Genomic DNA, 6,136 nt, shown 5'->3' with positions numbered 1-6,136 from the left:
GCCACCTGGTGGCCGAGCCACCAGGCATATCTGGGCCCAGATCTGGGCCCAGATCCGCTTAGAGAAGCCTATAAATAGACCCATATGGCTCATTTGTCAAGGGGGGAACTTTTGGAGCTGAAACTCTGCCGAATTGAGAACCCACCCTCGGATTTTCAACTTAGAAGACTCGGACTCTCAAATCTGGTTCTTAGCGATCATCCATGCCAAATAAGGCAGGAGTTCGAGAGAGATCAGATCTGAGATCTACACGGTTTTCCTCCGGATCAAAGCTTGGCCTTTGATCCCGAGAAGAGTCTCGATTTCGCTTGGTCGATTTCGATAACTAGGGCTATTATTTCCTTGGCGAAATAGTACCCCCGGCTGTTATTTCCTTCGTGAAATAGCACCCGTCATACCGTGTAGATCTGACCGGATCAAGATCGCGCGTTGGTCTACGGATTAACCCCGGCACAGGCAAAGAACCCACAAAAGCGAGAGACCGCAAAACAGGATCTCGTGATTCGTTCGATAAATAAGGAAAGTTGTAATTTTCATTTTCTTTTGATTTTATTGTAACTGGATCTTATAAAAAGACCGGATCTTTGTAACCAAAAAACTGTTAACAAAGAAAACATTGGAATCATCAAAGAAAACAATTTTTCCCGCGAACACCTCCTGATCTTTAATAGGTGGTAGCTCAATTTTGTCATTAGCGAGGAGGTATTTCAATATGGCTGGAGCTTCATCATTTTCGAAAGAATACTCCTTTTGAAACTTCAGATCGAGAGTCGCGTTCCCATCGATTGTAGACGTTGTCGGTCGGCTTCTCTCAGCTTTCTTTCTTTTAAGAAAATGTTCAGCTTGTTCGCCACGTAGTTTTAACTCTTTCCAGGTTTTGGATGGTACGACCCCCAGGGCTTCCAGGACATCGATAAAGTGATTATTGTGGCATGTTTGTAGAATGAACTCCTCTGTAACAGGATCTCTGCAATTCATTGCCTTGTTACGGAAGCGCTTGACAAAATTGTCGATTGACTCTCCGTCTTTTTGCTTCTCATCTAGAAGGGTTCCGATCGACACTTCGATGTATCATCGAAGAAATTGTTGAGGAACAAACTTTCCATGTCATCCCAGCGATTGACGCTCCCTGACTTAAGACGTCGGTACCAATCAAAGGCGGGCCCACGAAGGGTGCCAACGAATGACCAGACCATTAAAACCTCGTTTCCAGAAATCATGCCCAAATGAGACTTGAAATAAATCAAGTGTTGAGTAGGCGAGCTTTTCCCGTCAAACGGTGTGAAGTTAATCAGATTGAATTTTGCTGGGTATGGTATTGAATCTCATTCTCTTGGATAGGGACACAGAATACCTGTTTTCTTTACTTCTTGAGCTGTCATCAAAGCGTTGACTTTGTTTTCAAGCTCTTTCATTTTCCCGTCATCGTTTATGTCTTCATTCGTGTGACGTTGAGGAGAATAAGTTAGACCACCCCCTGTAAGAGGTGCCATTGAACCACCCCCAATATCGTTATTGGGAGGATCTGTTAAACCACCCCCAGCATTATTGCTATTGGGAGGAGTATCAGTCGTAATGACTTCATCCACTTCTGGATCACTATCATTTACAACATTCTGAGTGTGGCGGCTGGATTCGGCTCGCTGACTGGACTCAGGAGATTGAGGCCGTTGAGCTAGCAATTCTCTCATTTGTAGGATAGCTAACTCCATCTCTGTCTTCATCTCAGCTCTAATTTCTTCATGTTGTTTGGCTAGAGCTTCTTGAAGTATTTGAGCGAACTGATCAGAGGTGATTGTGAGTACTTCCCTGGTTTGCCCTGTACTAGATATTGTATCATCTAAAGCGATCGCAGAACAAGTGTCCGAGAGCTCGTCCTCTGATGACTTTCCTTCATGCATTCTCTTGTAGTCCCTATGTCTGATGGCTCTTAACTGGAGTCGGGACATCTGTTGGGCAATTCTTGAATTGACTTTTCCTCTCGGGAAAAAGTCGGGATTTGATTCACTTGAATGCCGCTTAGATTTTCCTTTATCAGCCATGTTGATGGTGACTTCAGAGAATTCGTCATCTTGGACAGCTGATCTTCTCTTGCGGAAATGTCTCGGCTTAGGCTTCGACATTTTGATGAAAAGACTGTGAAATACCGAGGTTCTTTGTGGGATGGCTTCTCGTTTGGAGTAGTCACATTCCGACAATGCTGCTCTTATAAGTCAAGCACAGGAACAATGAGAGTTTATTTCTCAAATAATTCTCTTTCAAAATCTATTCAAATCCACAGCTTGATAGTACGATTCATCGGTATGATTGCCAAAAAATCCTATCGTCTGTTGGTATGACCTCCTAGGCATAACGATGTCTTTTGGCGAACACGTCTTCTTCTGGGGGTGTAAAACCTTGTTGGCATTCTTAGGACAAATTATTGTTGCCTTTGAGCGATCCAAGGTTATTTCAGAAGTCACACATTTAGAACCACCCCCTTGTGGGTGTGGAGTCTTAACGGACTCCGAATGCTGATTTTGCACAACTCCAGACTTTGGAATCCAAACTTTGGAGAGTTTTGGTGGTTCTTTGGCCACCATCTCCTTGTTTCTTTCTCGTTTTTGTTGTAAGAGAGCACGAGCATGAGCAGCGTTTGCACGACGCTTTTGTATATGTTCTTTGAGGGTCGACCGAGCCCTTTTGACGAGAGTCCATTCCTCCATCATGAGTTGTGCAGAAACGTGAGTAGTTTGTCGTTGAGTTGAACAAACCACTTGTTGTTTCCTCGACTCTAAGTCCGTATAATAACGAACTTCGTCGGTTTGTTCCAAGGCCTTAGCCAATTGTCGAACACGGCGCTGGCGCTGTCTCTGACGAGCTCTCTTCGTCAGCACCGATGGGCTTTGATTCGATGACTCTTTAACTAGATAAGAGTCATCGTGAGCAGAGATGTTGCGAGTAGAATTCTCAACAACAGGCGAGAGTCTTCATTTGTAATGTTCGACGGAGTCGAAAACTTGAAAACCTTCTTAGAAGACGAAATTTTCCTGCATTTGTGAGGCGAGGAAAACTTTGAGGACGAGGATGACAGATATTCCTCAAACTTTGCTTGGTCGAATTCATATTCAACCGTGGACTCAACCAATATCTTGATCGGCTGCGACACGATGGTCTCGGCAGCGAAACCGTTGGCTCCCACTGTGGTCGCCAGTTTGTTTTCGTCAAAAGTTGGTTTTGCTGTGGAATTCATTATATTTTTTGTTTGATTACAACAAATTCAAAGAAATAGTATTTTTATAAGACCTCTTTTACACAACAAAGAGAAAATTACAACTTTTGAGAAAATAACACAGAAGTCGTTTATCGAATCCTGTTTTGTGGGATTTTGCCTGTGCCGGGAACGCTTTGGTTCGTGGACCGCTGAATCACAGATCGTGAAGGGGGCTTAATGATTCTTCCTTCGTTTATCGAAGTAAGAATTTGAAACGATATCTTATCAAAGTAAGATAGTCGTTCTTCTTAAGATTAAGTCGAAGCTCAAATCTCAAGGAATCACACTAAGAACTCAAGTCTGCTCTCCCTCTGCTCTGGAATGCTCGAAAATATGCTCGATCCTCCAGGAACAGTTACACTCGCGAGACAACATTTGCTGTCTCGGCTGGCGAGACAGTGTTTGTTGTGAGACAGAGTTTACTGTCTCGGGTTCCGAGACAGTAAACACTGTCTCGGAAAACCCAACTACACAGTGGTTTCTGCAGTAATTGCCTTCTCACGTTTCAAACTCCGTTATTTTGATAGTTATCCACGTGATTCTCGCCCACGATGTTTTCCACGTACTTGGCAGTTAATGGACACGTGTACGACAGTTATCAAGGTGGTTGTTGACCATTTCAACATTGTCTCGCTAGCGAGACAGTAAACACTGTCTCCCTGAGAGATAGTAAACACTGTCTCGCTTGCGAGACAGTAAAGACTGTCTCGCTGGCAAGACAGTTCATATCTGTATTCTTTTGATTTTTTGATGATCTCCTCTTGGGCTGTATTTGGATATCTATTAGTATTTTTTGACGCCTACACTCACCTGCAAAGCTCACCTGAGCATTCAGACAGCTCTCAAACTTGCACGTCGTTTTGCCAACCTTGCATGAGCAATGCAAGCGGGCTGCTTACTTGTGGGAGTGGTCCTACCCACTTCCCACGTCCTGGGTGATGATGAGGTATGGCTTTCATCACCCCTATAGTGGTCACATCCCACAGCTAGGGGAGGGCATGATGCTCCTCACCCATTAGTAGTCAAATCCCACAAATCAAGGGATTACTCATGCCATCTCTTGTCTATTTAAATCCTCATTCAGCCAATGTGAAAGGGGTTGATTGGTTGGGCTTGGCATTTCTATTGGCAAGGTTCTTCAATCAGAGACTTGTTTTGTCTCACTTGCTTGGTAGAAAATTCCTAGCTCCTTGCTTGGATTGTTGAAGTAGACTCAATCTGAACTCTCAGATTTGAGGCTCATTAGCTCTTTGCAAACTCTTACATCATAGCTCTCTCTAAGCTCGTGTCTTTAATATTTTTTAAGCTCGGGTATAGTCGAACTCAATCACTCCGGAACCTCTACTACGCACTAAAGCTTCAACCGTAACTTCGATCGGATCGTCTAAGGGAAGCAAACTCGGTGAGATCACCGAGGGAGGCGTCCTACCGCTGCCAACGAACCCACGTTAAATAAGGAGGATCATTCCCTTCTCCTCTGTTATAAAACATTAATCATTAGTTTGTAATAAGCCAATCTTATAAATACAAACGACCCCTCGAGCCGAGAAGTCAAATTTTTACACCCTAACAGGCTATTTATAGAGTTTTAGCACGTAACTAACATGCTACAATAATGGGGTCGTGTACATAACTGACTCCTGAGATTTAGCCCACGGGACTGATTGGGTCTCCGTGGTTGTTACAACCTGATTTAATGTGGGTGACGAGCTTCGCTGCATTGGCAAACCTCGTCCTTGATGTTGAGCCTCGCTGCGTGGGGAGCATCGTCTTGATGTCGAGCCTCGTTGCGTGACGAACCTCGACTTTGATGTAGAGCCTCGCTGCGTGGTGAGCCTCGTCTTTGACTGAGACGAGGTTCACCATTGTGATGAACCTCATCATGTTTGAGTGAGCCTCGACACTTTTTTGTTCTCTTGGCATTTTTAGTGCCCATAAGGCCAAATGATTAGCTGATGATAATGATCTATGAAGTTTAATGAGAATGGGGGAGAGATAGGCTTTTTGACTAGCCTCTGAATCCCCCTCCCCATTCTTTCATGTTGATCATGCCTATTTATAGGCTTAGGAGCATTATGGAGTGAGTTAATGGGGCTTTAACTCCCGTTAAAATGAGAGAGTTAGTGGTCATTAACTTCTATTTAAATGCGTGAGTTAGTGGTCATTAACTCTCCTTAAATGGGTGAGTTAGTGATCATTAACCCTCCTTAAATGTAGCCTCTAAAAATTGTGATAGACGAGCTTTAGCTATGCACGATGTTCGTCAATAATGGCAACGACGAACTTCATCTTCAATGATGAACTTCGTTTCTGGATGAACTTTGTCTTCAATGATGAACTTTGTCTTCCGAGGGGTGAAGCACTGTTTGACGAGGTTCGTCTGCAAATGGACTTTGTGTCTTGGATGAGCTTCATCTTCTAGAGGATTTTTGTCTCTAGGTGAACTTTGTTTTCAATGACGAACTTCGACTCTATTGATAGGCTTCGTTGGCTGAGATGAGGTTCATCATGATGACGAGCCTCATCATGCTTGTAGCAAGGTTTAAGCTTGCTTTATTCCTTGGCATTTTTTAGTGCATACACATATTCGTCTATGTGAATATATAACCTAGTAACTTTTTGTAACAAATTAGTTGTCCCTCTATCTCGAGCTCCCTCGAAGGACCAAGATGAAAGGTGTCTTCATTTGGACCCAACGATGCATCTTGAACCACGAGGAAACCTATCTGCTTCATCTTTCTTTGTAATGTTGGCTAGTCACAATCACATTAAATGCATGATCAAAGCTATCATTATTCCTACGTTGAAGTCATAATGATTCCTTGGACCATGTCAGCACCATAGTCATTTTGCCGCCATCATATTAAACGTAAGGATGATTCA

The sequence above is a fragment of the Asparagus officinalis genome, chromosome 8 (assembly GCF_001876935.1).
Source record: "Asparagus officinalis chromosome 8, Aspof.V1, whole genome shotgun sequence".
In the NCBI taxonomy this organism is placed as follows: Eukaryota; Viridiplantae; Streptophyta; class Magnoliopsida; order Asparagales; family Asparagaceae; genus Asparagus; species Asparagus officinalis.
The sequence above is the reverse complement of the archived record's forward strand: the minus strand, read 5'-3'. Positions refer to the sequence as shown.